This window comes from Podarcis gaigeae (assembly GCF_964106915.1).
Source record: "Podarcis gaigeae genome assembly, chromosome: W".
NCBI lineage: Eukaryota > Metazoa > Chordata > Lepidosauria > Squamata > Lacertidae > Podarcis > Podarcis gaigeae.
In genome coordinates this window covers 2,447,561-2,468,017 of record NC_139695.1, presented here as the reverse complement: position 1 = coordinate 2,468,017, position 20,457 = coordinate 2,447,561, and the positions used below count along the sequence as shown (strand labels likewise).

At 45.5% G+C, this 20,457-nt stretch overlaps 1 long non-coding RNA gene across 1 annotated transcript in view; it reads left to right on the top strand.

Moving 5' to 3' along the window:
• The window catches only part of LOC310836009, a 257,489-nt gene extending 238,742 nt beyond the window's left edge, over positions 1–18,747 (top strand). Inside the window, exons 2-3 of the long non-coding RNA XR_014559829.1 lie at positions 17,283–18,060; positions 18,249–18,747. This is a non-coding gene — a long non-coding RNA (uncharacterized lncRNA). The remainder of the gene's footprint in view (positions 1–17,282; positions 18,061–18,248) is intronic.
• The last annotated feature ends 1,710 nt before the right edge of the window (positions 18,748–20,457 follow it).

The following is a 20,457-nucleotide window of genomic DNA, read 5'->3' as shown; positions in this document are numbered from 1 at the left end:
AAGATATTTCACCTTCTTCACTACTTCTATTCCTATTTGCTGTTGCATTATTTCTATCATTTCTTGATCCATATTCTTAGCAATTATTTTGGTCTTTCTCTTATTCAGTTTAAAACCTGCTACTTGACCAAATCTCTCCACCTCTTCAAGAATATTTTTGGTGCTCTCTAAAGGTTCTTCCACCGTTAAAACCAGATCGTCGGCAAAGGCTTTAACCTTATACTCATTCCGGCCTAATTCTACCCCTTTTATTTCCTTATTTTCCCTTATAGAGTTTAAGAAGACTTCCAGGACCATGATGAATAACAATGGCAAAAGTGGACACCCTTGTCGTGTACCTTTGGTTATCCCTATTTCTTCCGTAGTCACATTGTTTACAATTAATTTAGCTCTTTGTTCAGTATATATTGCCTTTATTCCATTCAGGAATTCCTTCCCCACCTCCATAAATTCCAAGTTTTTCAACATAAAGTCCCATGATATATTATCAAAAGCCTTTTCCGCATCTACAAATATTAACATTGCTTGTTTCTCATTCCTGGCAGTCAGATATTCCAACATATTATATTCCTTACATTGTCCTTCATCTGTCTGCCAGGAAGAAAACCGGCTTGATCTTTATGAATAACTTCTTGTAATATTATTTTAATTCTCCTCGCCAAGATGCTTACAAAAATCTTATAGTCTGTATTTAACAATGAAATAGGCCTATAATTTTTAACTTGTGTCAAGTCAGAGTCCTGTTTTGGAATAAAGGTGATAAATGCTTCCTTCCATGTTTCAGGGATTTCTTTCTCCTTAAGAATATTGTCCATAACTTCTTTCAAAGGTACTGACATGATGTGTTTCATTTCTTTATAATATCATGCTGTAAATCCATCTGGCCCCGGAGCCTTCCCTCTTTTAAGTTCTTTTATAACTTCTTTTATTTCACTAATTTCTATTGGGGCATTCAGCCTTTCTTTTTTTTCTGTCGGGATCTTCTGCACCTTTTTTTCTTTCAAATATCTTTCTATCTTTCTCATGTTATTCCTTTCTGTTCTTTTATATAGATGCCTGTAGAAATCCAAAAATCCTTTTCTGATGCCCTTTGGACTATTTATTTCTTGACCCTCCACAATGACTTTATTAATTGTATTCTGTTCCTTCCTTTTTTTTATTTGCCACGCCAGCCATTTTCCTGACTTATTAGCCAATTCAAAATTTCTTTGTCTCATCTTTTTTATATTCCATTCCACTTCTCTGTTAATTATCATCGCAAACTGAGTTTGTAGGGCCTTTATATTCTGCTGCCTTCCTTCTCTTCTGATTGTTTTCCAGTATCCTCCGCTCCTCAACCCAGCTGTTTTTTACCTCCCAATTCCTCTCTATACCTTCTCCAGAATTTATCTGCGTCTTCCCACGAAGTAAATCTTCTTTTTCCTTTGGAAAGAAAAGGAAATTCCCTCTGGAAATTCCCACCTGTGTACATTGCTTTTCCTCTTAGGGCCTCTACTTACGGTTTGTACTTATCTCTTTTTCTTAGAAGCCTGGATGGAATAATTTTATGTGTAATAATATCTGTCTGCTGGATTCTAAGTTTTTTCTTACTGCTAGTTCGTAAAGTTTTATCGCCCATTTTCATATTTACAAAAGTTACAAGGCAGTCCCCTGGCCAATTATTTGTTCTAGCTATGCTGGATCTGACTCTAAAGATTCTCTCTATATTATGTGCCATCTCTTGCTCTTCTCTTTCAAGCCACTTTGCTAATTCTGAAACTATTTTCTTATCTATCTGTTCATCCGGCTCCTCCGGAATTGATCTTAACGTTTTCTCTCTTCTGTGCATCTCGATCATAGATATTGCATCTAAGACTGCCTCGTGTGTCTCTATCATTTCTACAATTTCTTTATTTTATCTGTTTCTCCCTTCCGCTCTCTATTCTCTTTCTGTACCTTCCTCACCCCCTCCTCCAAGTTAATTGTTCTGCCCTTCAGTTCTTGTACGGTTTTTGACATCTCCATATTTTTTATAACTAACTCATTCATTCACCATCTTTGCATTTTCATCAATTTTCATTCCCATCCTATCCAGTTTTTGGTCTGCAGTCCTAGCATTTTCATTCATCTCTTTCTTCATTTCTAAGATATCTCTTTTCAATCCCAAAATTAATTCTTTCACATCCATATTTATACCTGAATCAACAGCTGAGTTTCTTCTGCTAGGATTGGTAACAGGACTTGATGTCACTGTATTTGCAGATTTCTTATTTGTATTGGACATATCAAACCCAGTTTTTTAAGTTCAGTGTCAGTGATTGTTTTAGCAAATTAAATTGATAAACCAATTATATGGTTCAGTTTCACCTCTTACTTGTTATTCTAAAGCAGCAATGCTGCAGCAAGCAAAGACTCTAGCAGCTCAGTCAGCTGCTTGTGGCTGCAAAGCCAAACAGGAAGTATGTGACTGTTGCCATGGAAACAAAGGGGCAGTCCATTCTCCTTATTGAGCACAGGATGTGAGCTCAGTGTGTGTCATATGACCTGTACAGGATGTACATGGGTGGTGTTTTGTTTTTCTCTCTGTTTGTTGAAGAGAGTAGACATCTTTTACTGTATGACCGCTAAAGACAGGAATAAAAGCATGTAGTTACATTTCTGTCTGTGTCTGATTCCCCTCCCTGGGGATATGCAGGGAGCAGGAAGGAGGAGAAGCAGCTGGTGTGTTTTTCTCACAGCCTGAGGAAAATCGCCGGAACGGACCTCGTGTTTTTCCTGCCGGGAGTCGCCGGAGGGAGGTCAAAGGAATTCAGCCGGTGCCTGCAGATAGGCACATACCTCTGACCGAGCTAGAATTCCAACATTACTATCCTAGTGGTAATAATCTGACAATTACACCCCTAATCAAATTACCTTGTACCCTTAGATATCTAAGGAGTGTTTAAGATTTTAACCACTGAAAAGGTTTAATAACCACTAGGCAATGATCTTAGTAGAATCGAAAAAAGGAGGAGGGGGGGAAGGAAGAAAAAAACAACCCCCCCCCAAAAAAAACAGCAGAGCAAAAACAGAAACAAAAAACAAAACAAAAGAAGGTAATAATAATAATAATAGAAAGGGGGACAGGGGGAGCGGAAAGAAGAAGAACAAGACAGAAAAGAAAAAGAAAGGAAAATGAAAAAGGGGAGAAGGGGGGAGGGGGAAAAACAACCCCAAAAGAAGAAGGGAAGAAAGAACAGATAGCAACCCCAAAATAAACTTAAGGCACTTTTCACTTAAAAATATAAAGACCAGGAGAGAATTTAAATCGAAGGAAGAGATAGATGTAATGTTATAACAACAAATCCTCATTAATTTCTTTCCATTTTTTTCCAAAGGGGGAGCTGCTTGCAACCTTAGCTCCAATTTTGCCCTTTTAAATTCTCTTTAATGTCTTTTAATTCTTTTTGACAAATATGCCTCTTTATCTTTAACTCCAATCTCGATACGTAACTCAAAAAGTATATCTGTCAGTGTATTTCATCAACACTCATGTTAGCAAGTTAACAAGAGGAGTCAGAGAGAGACCTTTTCCAAAGGTTTCCAGCAAAACCACAGTTTAAAAGCTATTCCAGTTTTGTCCTCCAGATGTCAGTATTCCGTTGTATGTTGTTTCCTTCTTTCTGTCTCTCTTGGTCTCCTCGTCTCTATTTCCTCTTCTGTCTCTCTGTCTCTCTGCTCGTTATTCTGTAGCCAATTGTTTCCCAGGAGGAAGAAACAGCTTACAAAAATGGCCCCCAGAGAGGGAGCAGCTTGCAACAATGACTCAGCTGTTTCCCCTTTCACATTCTCCTTAGCGTCTTTTGAATATGCTCTCTAAAACAACCCCTTTGTCTCCAGTCTCAATACGTAGTTCAAAGGGGGGGGGGGGAGAGGAAGTACCTTAAACCTTTTTCAGAAGATTTTCAGCAGAGACGCACACATTCCTCTCACCAGGTGGTCCCATAATTCACTGTGAATCATTTGCTTCTGCAGTTTTAAACAGTTTCCTTCTAAGTAGAGTCTGGTTGGTTACCAGACTCCAGCACTGGGTTTTGGAGCGGTGATAATGTCTTTAAACTTTGTCGCTTCTCCCCTCCATTTCAGCTTTTCTCCACTTTCACTGACAAACACCCGGTAAGCTTCTGTTACCGGGGGGGGGGGGGGATATTCCTTACTCCAATCTCTTTTGTTTCTTATCCGATAATGTTTTAATCTATACTGTCACTTCCAACCTCCAGTAAATAAAAGTTCTTTTCTTGACATTGGCTTTTTTCAGGCACTGTTTTCTGTATACCTCAGGATTGACCTCCTCTTTCACTTGTGTCAACTACTCGACTGTATGGTTAAACAAAGCTCTTCCGGTTAGTTTTCCCAGCCGGTTTATACGAGCTGGGAGCTCGTGTAAGCAGAGTTTGCATAAATTTAATTAATATAGAAAGTCATTAATGCCGTTTTCCAAAGTTTTAGTCATACTAACCAGGTATCTAAACTCGTCATTGTTGTTCTGTGGAAGTTCTGCCGCCAGGACACCCTGAAAATCAGGCTTTCTCACCGGGGGGAGGGAACACTGTTACCGACGCCCGTGGTCTCCTTCCCAAACCTCTAGGTCCATTTTTTGAGACCTTCCCACGTCACAGCGAATCCTTCTAGGTTCTGGAAGCCCTCCTGAACCTTCTGAGGGGTCATGAAGCCTTACAACCCCCATTTCACCCCTTTGGTGAGTGCGCGTCTCCCGGAGCCCAAAGAAACACGCATCTGGAGTCGAGCTGCGGCAAGCCATCTTTCTCCCTTCCTTAGATCATCCATTTAAATAAGAGGTGGGTGGTCCTTTTCAGCTTGAGGGCCACATTCAGTTAGGGGAAACCTGAAGGCTGCATTCTGTGCAAAATTCCCAAGTTTATTCACACATACACCCACCCACACCCTTTCCATCCAGGCAAATGAAAGGCAGCATCACAGTTCCAAGATAGTTACAGCTGGACGATGCCACTCAAGGAAAGCATGAAACAAGACTGGAGAGACAGAGATAGAGGTCTGGAGGTTTTCATTTGGCCCCTGCATCCAAAATTCCCTGCTCCCAATTTAAATGAATAAATAGTTTCCCATTTTGAATAGATATATAAATATCCTGAGTGCAGTCCAGAAACACCTGGAGAGCAAGAGGTTCCTAGCTCTGCTTTAGAGCAATAAATAACATTGGATCAGGGTTATCACAGGATTACTTGCTCCAGTATGAAGCTGCTGAAATCTTAAGATCTCCATCAGAGGCCTCCTGGTGCTCCTGCTAGAGGAATTTAGATAGGGAGACAGCCTCGTCGGTGGTGGCCCCTTGTTTCTGGAACACCCTTCCCTGAAGAGCAAGGGAGTCCCCAACACAATCTTTTACTGTTCTGTCCTTGAAGCCCTTTTAGTAGTTTTTTAAGGGTTCACTATATAAGGTTTCGTAAACTTTATGTTATGGCCTGGGAATCTGATTCAGAGGCTGAACCGGAGGAATCCCAGCCTGCACAGGAGTCCCCGCCTCCAAGGCCGGCTGAGCCGGGGCAGGGGCTTGAATCTGAAGGGCCCGCACCTGTGCAAACACCAGATGAATCCACTCTGGCTCCGGGGGTGATTGAGGACCCATTGCCTGCAGGTGCTCCTCTCCCAGCGCTGTCAGGGGAAGGTGAGGTGGCCTCTGGATCCAGTAACCCTCCAGCCTCTCCTGAGCTGCAGAGGCTCAGGGCAGAGAGGCGGAGGGAACTATGTTCTCTCAGGAGGAGTGCTCGCCTTAAGGCCAGGAGAGGTGAGTCACCTGTGGGCCAGGACTGCCCTAGGCCCCAGAGGAGATAAAGGCCAGTCAGCCCAGTCCCAGGTTGCAGGAGCAACGTCATTGGAAACCTGTTTCTGCCAGCACCCAGACCTGTTTTTCTGGAGTTCCCGACCACGCCCGGCTCCTTGCCTTGGACCCTGCTTTGCCCTTGACAGTCAGTCTCCAGACCCCCGAACCAGGACCGGACTCTGACCACGCCTCACGGCAACCCCCCCCCCCCCGGACCAGCACACTTTACTTGTCGTCTTTGCTGTTTTGTTTGTAAGCAGTTTTGTATGTCTACAGAGCAGGGATGGGGAGACTGTGTCCTTCCAGAAGCTGATGGACTACAGCTCCCATCATCCCTGGCTACTGGGCTGGTTGGCTGTGGCCAATGGGAGTTAACAGCCCAACATCTGGAGGGCCACAGCTTCCCCATCCCTGCTGATTGCTACTGCAGCTGGATGTTGTGTCTTTCCAGGAAAGCAACTTTGAGCTGTGGGAGCGGCCCCTGTCGGGCAGAGCCTTTACCATTTCTGTGCTGAACCGTTAGGAGATTGGTGGACCACAGGCTTTTGTCTTCTCTACTGCCTTCCTTGGCAGTAGCTTAGCTTGTAAACCCGCCTGCTCCATCCAGCAGATCCTTCCCACCAGCGTGGATTTGGGGCTGCACAACTGGGTTTCATCTTTGAAGGTGGTAGTGAACCCAACTGGCACAGTGCTGTTGAAGATGGTGGTGACTGAGGAGAAACTGTTAGATAATGGAAACAAGCACTTTCCAGAGTTCTTGTAACATAGCATATTCTTTCCCCCCTCATTTTTTTTCTCCCAAGGAGGACTTTTAAGCAGAAGCAGGTAACCTTCCTAAATGTCTGGGAAAGGTTGCTACAATATCAACTCCTTAGTTCAGTGCCACATTCCTAATCCTGCAATGACTTCTAAATTTCCTTTAAAGTGTAAGAACCTGCATTTCTGGAGAAGTAAGCTGGAGAGTGCCTGAAGAACTATGGATGGAGGCTCACAACATTATACAGGAGGCAGCAATGAAAACCATCCCAATGAAAAGGAAATGCAAGAAAGCAAAGTGGCTGTCCAGCGAGGCCTTACAAATAGCGGGGGAGAGAAGGCAAGCAAAATGTGAGGGAGATAGTGAAAGATACAGGAAATTGAATGCAGATTTCCAAAAAATAGCAAGAAGAGACAAGAAGGCCTTCTTAAACGAGCAATGCAAAGAAATAGAGGAAAACAATAGAATGGGGGAAAAAAACCAGAGACTTCCGGAGGCGGCGCCAACGGCAATGGCGGTCTCCCTTTAACTACGAGGAAGAAGCTCCGCAGAAATTGGGTTTATCCGCTACGGCGCAGCGGAGACCCGTTAAAAAACCGCAGGTGGGGAAAGCCTGCGGCCGTGGGACTCGGCGGGTGCCAGAAGCGCCCCCCCAAGTGGCAAAGGGACCCCGCGAGGGGCTCCGGAGCGGAACGGGGTGGTGCGGCACTGAGAGTTGATTGCTACTTCTGTGGAGTGAAGCCACGCAGCTGTTGCCGGAGAGCGCTGACCTTTCTTCCTTGGAAATTTCGGCTTTTAAACTACAACCCGTGAGTAAGATTTGGCAAAGATTGAAAGTTCAAAGGACCAATTCCTTTGATCGACCTAAAGAACTTGAATTTGGCTCTGAAGCGGGAAGGTGTAAAAAGGAAGTCCGTCTCCCGGCTTTGTAAATTGATTTAAAGCAAAGACTGTTGGAACTGAGAACCGAGAAAATTGATTCAAAAGGAACTAACTTTTAATGCCAGACTTAAGAACTCCCTTCCAGAGTGGGGGGGGGGGGAGAAGAAAACATCTGCTTGATGGGAAAAGTGAGGAAAGGAAAGAAAGATCACCGCTCAACCCCTGATGTTGGTCTGCCAGGACAGTAGAAAGTATTGCACCGTTTAGAGACATTGTAATTGTTTGTGACTAATCTGCAATTGAACTGATTAACGAAGGTCCCCCTTTGTAACTGTTGCCTTTTATGGGAAAAGTTGGAAAGCTGGAAACTTAAAAAGTTAAAAGGGATACTGCTGCCTTTAGATACTTGAAAAGAACATTGTTGCTAATGTGCTCCCCTAGAGGAGGCTTGTGATACAACTGGGGATTTTCCATTACAGCTGGTTTGAGACTCTCTCATAACAAAAAGCTAAAGCTGTGAGAACGACCTTGAGGCTTAAAGATAAAGTTATGGATCAGGAAAAACCCCAGGAAAAATCTACAAGGATAAAAACCAGGCAGCAGCAACGAAGACAATCAATAGTAGCCCCCTCCGCCTCAGAAAAAGAAGATACTGGACAGACAGGAGCAAAAGGTGCAGGCTCTGAAGAGACATTAAATGTATCATTGGACAAAATATTTGGAGCTTTGGAAAAATTGTCAGCTAAAATTGATTTAAACACTACAACTATCAGCTCTAACACACAGGCTATTGACCGGGTGCTCCAGGAGTCCAAATTGACAAGGAAAATTGCCGAAGAAACGAAGGAGAATGTAATGGGAATTGGGGTTGCTTGTGCGTAAATTCCAAACTGCTCCGAGCTAGTTGTATAGCTGGACCTTTTCCCGGTTTGACAGCCCTAAAAACGTGACTGTCTCAGTCACTGGCAGAATCCCTCAGTGGGCGTTTCCTAAACTTCCTCCAACATAAGAATTCCTTAACAGCCAACCTCCTCCTCGCTTCTCTGCGCGGAAGCCTTCTGCGCAGAGTGGGTGTGCCAAGCGGTGGTCCTGCACTCTCCTCACTGACCTCACTTGAAGAGTCTCGGAGCCTCCCCTCCGAAGTACTCTCAGCCTCTCCTTTCTTCCTGGTGTCACCTTGGTTTCCTTCCCCAGCGGAAGCTCTCTCTCTCTCCTTGCTGGTTCCCTCTCCGGCATCATTAGGGAGCCTTACCTCTCCACTCGGCTCCGATGTCAGTTCCCTGACAGAGAAGGTGTTGGAGGTAGAGGAAAAAATCTTGCCAATCAATAAGCAACTGCAGGACCATAAGGTACAACTATCTCTAATTGACCTTAGAGATAAACAGATTAACCTAAGAATTAGAGCAGTACCGGACGTGGAAGAAGGTAACTTGTGTGACTTTCTCACACAGGAATTTGAAGAATTCTGGGGCCTTGATTCAGATAAAGACTTTAAGATTGTGACTGCTTTTAGACTTGGTAAAGGGGGCAAAGGGGGCATAAAGAACAAAGTAAGAGACTGTTTGATCACACTTAGATCCAAAGAAGAGAGGGACAAAATTCTGAACCTTCATTATCAGAAACCATTGGAGATAGAGGATTCCAGAATTGAAATTTTTAAAGATATCCCGAAACATTTATTGGATCTTAGAGCTAATTACAGAGACTTAGTGTACTTACTAAGAAGAAACAACATCATCTTCAGGTGGGAGTTTCCCCAGGGTCTGTCTTTCACATACAGAGGGGAAAAGGTGAAGATAAGATCGGAGGAAGATAAAGAGAGATTTTTAAAAGACCACGAGGAAGAGCTACAAAAAGAGGCAGAGGGAAAAGAACCGAAGATACTAGGACCAGGGGCTCTGGACCTAGCAAAGCTACCATTGGGACAAGAAAAATCAGAGAAAGGCATACCACCCACAGATCAAGAACAAACATTGGGAGCAGTTGGAGGGACAACAGAATAATTACACAATGTCTCTGCAGGTATTAAGTTGGAATATCCGAGGTTTGAACTCCCCCGACAAGAGGAAAAGAATCTTTCATATATTGAAAAAAGAAAAATTGGACTTGATTTGTCTACAAGAAACCCATGTTATTAGAACACACAGGAAAGTATTAATTAACCAAAGATTAGGTCTAGAATTTATTTCATCAGATAAAGTCAAAAAGAGAGGAGCGGTGATCTATGCAAAAGAAAGTTTATCACCGAAATTCATTTTTAAAGATGACCAAGGAAGATATGTGGCAATTGAAATACAATTTCAAGGAGAGAGACTCTTGGCAGTAGGGGTATATGCACCAAACGAGGGGAAATCAGAATTTTTCAAGAAACTGCATGAGACGTTGTTGGACTATATGGATTACAATATCATTATGTTCGGAGATATGAATGGAGTGGTATCAACAAATATGGATAAGTCAGAAAGACTAGTGGTGACTAAAGATGGAAGACTTCCGAAAACTTTTTTTGAAATGACAGACAATATGGACTTAACTGATATTTGGAGAACTAAAAACCCCCTAGGTAGAGAGGGGACTTTATTTTCTGAAGCCCAAAAGACCTGGACAAGAATTGACCAAATCTGGATAACCAGAGGAATGGCTCCAAAGATTCGAAAAGTGGAAATTTGCCCTAAAACGACCATAATCCTGTGAAAATGGAAATGAAACCAACAATGACTGGTTCCTTTAGATGGAGGATGAATGACACCTTGCTTAGAGATCCAGAAATTATTAAAAAGGCTCAAAAAATTATGAAAGACTATTTTGAGATAAATTTGAAGACCCCTGTGGAAAAAAGTAATCTGGGACGCAAGTAAAGCTGTAATGAGAGGGTTCTTGATCCAGCAAAATGCAATAAAAAGGAGAATTCAAGGTGAGAAAAAAGAAAAAAAATTGGAGAAAATAAGAGAGGGAGAGAAGAAGCTTAGAATTAAACCAAAGTCACAAGAGATCTTGAGAGAAATTAAGTTATATCAAGTACAATACATGAAAATGATAAATCAGGATATTGAATGAAAAATTAAACAGATGAGACAAAAGACCTTCGAATCAGCTAATAAATGTGGGAAGCTGTTAGCGTGGCAGCTGAAGAAGAGGCAAAAATTAAATACAGTTACAAACCTTGAAGTGGATGGAAAGAATATACAGAATACGCAGGAAATTAGAAATTGCTTCCAGAGATATTTCAAAAAATTAAATACACAAGGGACACAGAATGAGACGAAAATTGAACAGTTTTTGAAGATTAACGGATTACAAAAAATTTCTTGAGAAAATAAATTATTATTGAATCACAAAATAACAGAACAAGAGGTGGAAGGTGCGATTCACAATATGCAATTCGGCAAATCTCCAGGGCCTGATGGACTAACCTCCAAATACTATAGAATTTTGAAAGACTATTTAATTCAACCATTGAAGGAGGTATGCAATGAAATTGTGGAGGGGGAAAATGTGCCTGAGTTGTGGAAAGAAGCCTTCATCACACTTATACCGAAAACTGAGTCTGAAAAGACACAACTTAAGAATTACCGCCCCATATCCCTACTTAATGTGGATTACAAAATTTTTGCAGATATTTTGGCCAGAAGACTGAAAAAAGTACTGGCAGAAGTGATACATAAGGACCAAGCTGGCTTTCTCCCTGGAAGGCATCTATCGGACAATATGAGGAACATAATTAATATCCTAGAAAAGCTGCAGGTGAACATTAATACGAAAGCAGTTTTGATATTTGTAGATGCGGAGAAAGCCTTTGACAATATTTCTTGGAGTTTTATGAAGAAAAATCTACAGGGGATGGGGGTTGGAATTTTTTTTGAAAACGGTATAGGTGCGATTTACTCTGAACAAAAGCCCAAACTGATAGTAAATGTGGTGACAGAAGAGTTTAAAATAGAGAAAGGGACACGACAAGGCTGCCCAATTTCCCCACTGTTATTTATTTCGGTTCTGGAGGTTTTGCTGAATATGATCAGAAGGGACCACTCGATTCAAGGTATTCAGGTCGGAGTTAAACAATACAAACTTAAGGCTTTTGCAGATGACTTAGTTTTAACACTACAGGAGCCAGTATCTAGTACCAAGAGGGCCTTAGAAACAATCCAGGATTTTGGTCAAGTGGCAGGTTTTAAATTGAATAAGTCAAAAACTAAGGTTTTGGAGAAAGATTTGACGCCGATAGAGAGGGAGAGGTTTCAGAAAGAGACAGACTTAACAATAGTAAAGAAGGTAAAATACCTAGGGGTGAACATGACTTCTAAGAATGTAAATCTATTTAAAGATAATTATGAGAAATGTTGGGCAGAAGTGAAAAAAGATTTAGAAATTTGGACAAACTTGAAGCTTTCCTTGCTAGGTCGAATTGCTGTTATAAAGATGAATGTACTGCCGAGAATGTTATTTCTATTTCAATCATTGCAAATTATTGATAAGATGGATTGTTTCAAGAAGTGGCAAAAAGATATATCTAGATTTGTCTGGCAGGGCAAAAAGCCCAGAATAAAATTTAAGATACTGACTGATGTTAAAGATAGAGGAGGGTTTGCCCTGCCAGACTTTAAACTCTATTATGAATCAGCGGCTTTTTGCTGGCTGAAAGAATGGCTACTTCTTGAAAACACAGATCTGCTAGATCTTGAAGGTCATGACAATGTATTCGGGTGGCATGCATATTTGTGGTATGGCAAGGTTAAAGCACATAAGGCATTTAAAAACCATATTGTCAGAAAAGCATTGTTTAATGACTGGACAAGATACAAAGACTTTTTGGAGAGCAAAACCCCAAGGTGGCTTTCACCTATGGAAGCGAAAGCACTGAAAAAACTTAACATGGAGCCCAAATGGCCAAAATACTGGGAAATTTTAGAACAGGGATGTCAGGGAACTGACATCGGAGCCGAGTGGAGAGGTAAGGCTCCCTAATGATGCCGGAGAGGGAACCAGCAAGGAGAGAGAGAGAGAGCTTCCGCTGGGGAAGGAAACCAAGGTGACACCAGGAAGAAAGGAGAGGCTGAGAGTACTTCGGAGGGAAGGCTCCGAGACTCTTCCAGTGAGGTCAGTGCAGGACCACCGCTTGGCACGCGGCTTCCGCGCAGAGAAGCGAGGAGGAGATTGGCTGTTAAGGAACTCTTATGTTGGAAGAAGTTTAGGAAACGCCCACTGACGGATTCTGCCAGTGACTGAGACAGTCGCGCTGTTAGGGCTGTCAAACCGGGGAAAGGTCCAGCTATACAATCAGCTCGGAGCAGTTTGGAATTTACGCACAAGCAACCCCAATTCCCATTACAGCAATCCGTCAGTCCTCTAAGTTGCATGTGCGCAGAGCAGCAGAGGCAGCATCATGAGTCAAACCGGCGCAGGAGAGGGGGCCAGAGGAGGACCAACTCTGGAGGAGAGAAACAGAGATTTGGAACAGCAACTGGCTCTACTAGCGGCACGGCTGGATGAAAGGCAGACTCAGGATGCCCAGGAGAAGCCCACCCCCATCGCAAGGAAGGTACCAGGACTAGTGCAGAAGTTTGGGGGCAACCCCAGAGATTATAATGCATTTAAGACAGAAGTGCAGTACGCGCTGGACCTGCAGTCTGACTTTGTAGACGATGGGGGAAGAGTCACCTTTGTGGTGGGGCACCTGGAAGGGAGGGCCAGAGATTGGGTCAGGCCCTTAATGGCGGCAGAGAATGCTGCCTTGAAGGATTTGAGAAAGTTTTTTAGTGCCATGGATCACATGTTCTCGAGTGATGTGGAGCAAAGCGTGACTCGCAAAGAACTGATGGGGTGCAAACAAGGGAACCAGTCAGTGAGAGAGTACTGGTCGCGATTTGCGATGCTGATCCATAAACTTGGGTGGGAGCTGAGTTCAGAACCAGTGCAAATGTTATTTGAGGAAGGCTTATCCCCTTGGGTGAGAGATGAACTTTCCCGCTCACCCCGCCCGGAATCGATGGACCAGCTGACCAAGTTGGCGCTTGCTGTGGGAGTAAGGCAAGAGACGCGCGCTCTGGAAAGGCGGGAAGGGAGAGCAGAGCGTTGGTATGACAACCGCATTCCAGACATGCCGGCGCCAACTGTGCCTCCCGAGGAACCAATGGAGATTGGAGGAGCGCGCGCGGGGGGGGGGGGGGTTCAAACTCCAGTGAGGTTCGTAAGAAGGAGGGGAAAGCGAATAAGAAGTGTTTCCTCTGCCAGCAGCCGGGACATTTTGCCAGAGTCTGCCCTCAGAAAAAGGCGTGGCAAGGAATGGTGGGGGCAGTTGGGAATGAGGAGGAAAGAGATAAGGAGCAGGGAAACGGCAATGCTTGGCTGCAGGAAAGCGGGCACAGCAGCCAGGCGAGCAACCAGTAGAAGTGCCCAAACCAGACCCTCCCCGAGCAGCCATAGCCATAGAGGTGGTGCTAGAACTCCCCAACGGACACCCAATCAAGGTGAAGGCGTTGCTGGATTCAGGCAGCTCTTGCAACTTCTTTAGCAAGGACTTTGCGCTGAAACACCAGCTCCATGTGGTGCCTCTAGAACATCCCTTGCAAGTAACAACTATTGATGGGAGCGAACTCTTGGGGGGGGAAGTTACCCACCAGACCCCGCCCATGAAAATGACGGTCTCCAGACACACAGAGACAATTGCCTTTCACGTAGCCACATTAGCAGGACCACCTATCATACTGGGAATGAGTTGGCTAGCACTGCACGACCCAGTAGTAGGGTGGCACCAGCGGACAGTCACCTTTGGGTCGGCCCACTGCGTAGAGCACTGCCAGGGGGGGGGGGGACCTGAGGATGGCAGTAGCCAGGGTGGCAGGGATGGCGGTAGGGGAAAAGGGGAAGGTACCACCTCAGTATGCCGACTTGGAAGAAGTCTTTAGCGAGAAGGAGGCGGATAGGCTACCCCCTCACAGGCCCTTTGACTGTCAGATCAACCTACTCCCAGGGGCTCAGCTGCCAGTGGGTAAGCTGTACGCCATGTCAGATAGGGAGATGCAGGAATTGCGGAAGTTTATTGACAAGAACCTGAAGAGAGGTTTCATACGGGAATCTAGGGTGGTGGTGGGTAGTCCAGTGTTCTTTGTGGACAAGAGAGACTCCAAGGAGCCCAGGCTCGTCGTATATTTTAGGGGGGTCTGTCCCATTAAACTTTAATTAGTTTAATGTAAATGCCCAGTGCGCTTCCATCGTCACAAGTCCCACTACAGCAGAGCATTTCGCGCAGCAGTTTAAGAAGGGCAGGAGAGGCAGTATTTCTTTCAAAGAGGAGTCTTGGAGCAAGCAGTTTGGAACTCAAAGAAAGGTTTATTTACAAAAACAAAAAACCCCGGCAACGAACCACACATATCAGCAAACACGCCCAAAAGGGGAGAGAAGGGAAGAGCAAACACACAGGAGACTATCTATTTATACAAACTCATGTTCCTGGAAGCCTAATGACCTCCAGCTGCTCAGTGATTAGAGCGTTTCTGCTACCTTTTAACCCTTTGGTAGCAACAGGGTCAACCAGGTGTCGGAACTAGTGACCTTCCCAATGCCCAGAATTGATGACATTTTGACCAGGGTAAGGAAGGGGAAGGTTTTTACCAAGCTAGACCTTCGGGGGGCGTACAATTTGATAAGGATGAGGGAGGGGGGTGAATGGAAAACCACCATGTTCACTCCTCTGGGGGCCTTTGAGTACTTAGTTATGCCCTTCGGATTACAATCCGGCTCAAGCACGTTTCAAGCTTTCATGCACCACGTGCTAGGGTCCCTGCTGTACAAGAATTGCGTGGCTTTCTTGGACGACGTGCTAATCTATTCGGAGAACGAAGAGCCACATGTAAAAGACGTCAGGGAAGTGCTGAAAAGACTGCAGGAGCACCAGCTGTGGGTCAAACTGGAGAAGTGCCAATTCCACGCTCGAGAGGTGGAGTTCCTGGGTTACAGGTTGTCGGACAAAGGCTTAGCCATGGACCCAGGCAAGGTGCAGGCAGTGCTAGAATGGAAGCCTCCCAAGAACCGGAAGGACGTACAGAGGTTCCTGGGGTTTGGAAACTTCTATAGGAAGTTCATCAAGAACTTCGCCCATTTAACGGCACCCATAACCGATTGTCTCAGCAGTAAGAAGAAGTTTGAATGGACGGAAGAGGCCCAGCGGTCCTTTGAAAAGCTAAAGAGGGCGTTCTCATCGGAAGAGCAACTCCTACACGTGGATCTGCAGAAGCCGATGAGGCTGGAGACGGACGCGTCTGTGCTGATCCCGGGAGGAAGGTTACCGTAGGCGAAGTCAAAGTCTGGTCCTGGGTCACTAGCCTGGAATCAGTCCACAAGGAGCGGGGCGAGGTCCGAAACAGGAAGCCGGGCGGGGACAGGAGCACTGAAGAGTCAGGTCTGGGTCCGGGCAGGAACAGGAACTCAACAACGACGTTGCTCCCACAACCTGGGACCGGGCCGACTGGCCTTTATCTGTTCTGAGGCCAGGGGCTGTCCCGGCCCCTAGGAGACCCACCTCTCTTGGCCTTAAGGCGAGCACTCCTCCTGGGAGAAACCAGTTCCCTTCGCCTCTCTACCCTGAGTCTCTGCAGTTCAGGAGAGGCTAAAGGGTTACTGGGCCCAGGGGGAGACTCACCTGCAGGCACTGAGTCCTCAACCACCTCTGGAGCCAGAGTGGGGTCACCTGGTGTCTGCTCCTGAGGATCTGACACAGGTGCAGGTGCTTCAGAATCAAGGCCCTGCCCCAGTTCAGCCGGCCCTGGAGGCGGGGACTCCTGTGCAGGCTGGGATTCCTCTGGTTCAGCCTCTGAATCGGAATCCCAGGCCATCACAGCGTCAGACAGATTGGTGGGAGCCATATTGCTCCAGCTGGGAGATCAGGGAGTGTGGAAGCCGTGCGCCTTTTTCTCAAGGAAGCTGAACAAGTCAGAACAAAACTACACGGTGTATGATTGGGAGCTGCTGGCAATTCACTGTGAGGAGAATCAGAACTGACAGGGTTAAACAGTTCTGAGTGACGTCTCACATTCTGAGGCATGGCTGTGTTCACAGAGGGGAGTGTTTCTCTGTGTGTCTTTTTCCTTTCGCTTTTGCGGAGAAGCGGCGAGAATGCCAGCCAATTCGCCGGGCTGAATTTACGACGTGATTCTACTGATTAAAGGCTATTGTAGATAAGAGAAAAGCCTGCTTTGCAGTCTGAGTTATTCCCACACAAGCAACAGTGTTTCACCGCTGTGTAAACTCTGCTAAGAGGGCCAAAGAGGCCGGAGGAGGTTTTTACCGGCACGGACAGGAGTGGCGCAGCTAAGAAGAGTGCCGGACGCCATCTTGGCCCCCATAGGTTATGGAAGTCAGCCAAGCTTTGAAGCTGTTGCTGTGATGTGTCTGTGTGTGGGAGAAGCCAGCTGAGGAGACGCTGGAGCCAGTTGGAGCTGTGCCTAACGTTTGAGGCAGAGAGGAGCTCGCTGGGAGGAGCTGGTCTGCAGAACCGGGTGCCGGAGCAGCTGCTGTTACGTGAGACACTGAGCCCCGGGAGAGAAGATGGCAGACAGCCAGGATTCATTCTCCATCCCTTTTCAAAAATTAGATGGAAAGAATTGGGAGGAGTGGAGTAGGAAGCTGAAGGCATGGCTGGTAGCCAAGGGTCTGTGGGAGGCGGTCCAAGGGCCTCCACAACAAGCGGCAGCCGGTGCTTCGGCAGCAGATATTACAGCTGCCCATGCTTCGCAGAGAAGAAATCACAAAGCCCTGGGAGCTATCGTGCTCAGTTTGGAGGGTTCGCAGCTACCTTTGGTAGAGGGGCTGGAGACTGCTCATGAGGGGACTTCCGGGTTGGCGCCATAGCCGAATGGCGGATTCCCTCTGAACTCCGGAGGGAATCTGCTCGACAGGGGTCGGGTCCTGCCACGCCGGCGATGCGGGGACCCTCAAAAACCACGGGCGCGGAAGCCCGTGGACCTGGTGACTCGGTGGGCACCGTTTGCGCCCCCGACCCGCGAAGGAGCCTTTTTAAAGGCTACGGAGCGGGGGACGGGGAGCGGCGCGGTGCTGTGCTGTGAGTCTTCTGCTTCCCCTGCTGAGCGAAGCCGCATGCCATTCAACGGAGAGCGCTGACTTCTTCTTCTGAAAATTTGGACTAAAATCTAAAAACAACAACCCGTGAGTAATTTGGAAATTGGACTAAAAATTTTCTTGGATTCGGTACGAGCGGGGGAGGTGCAAAAAGGAAGTCCGTCTCCCCCCCATTGTATACAATTCAAAGCAAGGATTTGACAACTAAGGTCGAGAGAAGAGCCTTTTCTATATTGGATAAAAGTTATTAATTGCACGGATTGATAGCATAAGTAATTGTGCTGGAGGATAAGAGCTAATTTTTTGAGTTAAAGTGCCACCCATCCCGGGACCGGGAGTGATCCGCGAGAGGAGCCTCCTGAGGAGACATAGAAGATTTTGACAGCTGTTAAATTAGCTGTCAAAGTCGGAAAAAATAGAGAACTTGTTTCTGATGTTCCTGCTGGTTACATTAGATACAATATAGTTACAAATCGCTGAAAATAAAGAAGAACTGAAACCAATTAACTGGACTTTTGGGTTGGAAGTGAAAGAAATACTGAATAACCAGAATCCCTCTAGTGGGGGTTCAGGGACATTACAAAAATGGAAATAGGTCGAAAAATACTAGCTGACCTGGATGAGGTTATTTTTCTCGTGAGAAAGTTGCGTAAGTTGCAAGAGCAAGGTCATGTTTTGTCTACAAGTGCCATAACTTTGAAGCCAACAGCAAAGGAATCTACTGACCTGGAAAAGAACTTGATGTACAAAACCCAGGCAGCTGAACAAGAAAAGAAATTTGAGAAAACTGAGGAAGTGGAGAAAGGGATATACGCTGAACAGGAGGAGCAGGAAGGAGGGGCTGTAATGCTGCAGAAGGCAAAGGAGAGCCGGAGGCCTGTCAAGATGGATATAAATGAAAATAAGGACTGGATGAGGGAAATTTGGGTTGAATTTAAAAAATGAGGAATGGAAAGATCTCCTTTTGTGGGGATCTGAAGATCTATGGACTACAAATTTGATCAAGGTGGAAGTTGGAGCCTTTGGGTTATTTGGACTTAAAAGAATTAAGAAACAAGATTTAACCATGGAGGTCTGGCTGGAAGGAACATGGACATCATAGGGATAGTGCCCCTCCAAGACTTGGTGTTAAACATAAAGGACTTCCAAAGAAACCGGCAGAGAGAGACTGAGAGAGATTTAAGGGCCTCAGACATGAGGTCGCCAGGCTGATAGTAGATATTAATGGACAATGGCCTGGGGATCGAAACCGGGGAAGGGAGGGTGGGGGTTTGGAAATCCGAAGGGTGTCTGATTCTTTCTACTCTTTTTTTATTTTTGTGTTGTCATTAGTATAAAAATGGGGAATTCGTGGAAGGGAAACTGGGTCGACCTTAGAAAAAGTGTGTAAGCATAAATGATTGATGTATATAAGTTAAAAGTTGATACATAAATTGAATTAAATATAATAACAAATTAAGGTTAAAAATTTAGGGATAAGAACTTGTTGAACAAATATTTGGACATGGAATACAAGAAGGGGAGGCGAGGGGAAATTCTGGAAAAAAAGTTATTGAAAGTATGGACTGTAAAGGTTGAATCTTTTTTTTCTTTTTTTCCCTTTTTATTATTTTTTGCTTTTTGTATTATTTGAAACTCTAATAAAATATTTTTTTTTTTTAAAGAGACTGCTCATGAGGCCTACCAGGCACTAGAGAGAGTGCATCACAGGACCACAGCTGGGGCAAAGATCCACACTACCAGACGCTTGTTTGAGATGAGGCTGCGTCCTGGGGATAGCATCAGACAGCATGTGACTGAGATGCTTTCTGTTTTCAACCAGCTGAGGCTGTTGCAAGTCAACTTTTCTGAGGAACTGAAAGTTTATATTTTGCTCAGCTCTTTGGACAAAAGTTATGACAATTTGTGTCTAACTTTGGAATCGATGAATCCCGCGGATCTTACGCTGGCGTATGTGACAGGACGCTTGAGTGACGAACAGGAACGCCGTCTAAGAGAGGGCCGAGCTGGCACAGGGAGCCCATCCGGTTGCAGAGGGGGGGCCAGGCCAGCGGAAGGCACAGTTCAGGCTTTTTCCACTCATCGCTGCTTTATTTGCAATTCTCCTGACCATCTGCGTCGTTTCTGCCCCCGGAGAGCCAGAGAGGCTGGGCAGGATGTCTCCAAGGTTGCTTCCCATGGCAGTCAGCCAGGTTTCCATGGCAGCCAGTCCAGGAAAGGAGGCCAGCGTGGGAAAGCGCAGGGAGAACGTGACACAGAGTGTGTGGAGGACAATCATTATCACCTAGCTGCTTCTATGGCAACGATAAAGGACAACTCCAGTGAGGAGAGAGTGCTGCGCTGGGTCATAGACTCAGGAGCCAGTCACCATCTGATGCCACCTGGTGTTGAAATGTGGAACTGCAGGGCTGTTTCAACTGGGAAAACAGTTATTTTTGCTGATGGGTCACAGAGACGTTTGACCACTGTTGGAAATGTGTTTGTTTCTTTCTTGCAGGCGGAGCTGGAGGTCTACGTTGTGCCTGAGATGAAACATTGTCTGTTATCTGTATCTTGTCTCTTACAGGAGGGGTACAAGGTTTGCTTTGAAAATAATGTCTGTTCTATTTCCAGGGGTGGGAGGCAACTCGTCAGTGTTGCATGTCAGAACAATCTCTTTATTCTGGAGACACCTCTGGAGGGTGAGGGGGACACCGAGGGAGCTCAGGTGAAGTGTGCAAACGTTCCCACTCATGATTCATGTGCTCACTTGTGGCACAAAAGAATGTCACATGGCTCTTGGGAAGATATCCAAAAGTTGCCCCAGTACACAGTAGGGTGCAGGATAAAAGCATGTGACCGATCCCTAGATTGTAGGGCATGCAGAAGGGCAAAGGTAAAAGGGTGCAGTTATCCCAGGTTGGAGAGGGTAACCACAAAGCCT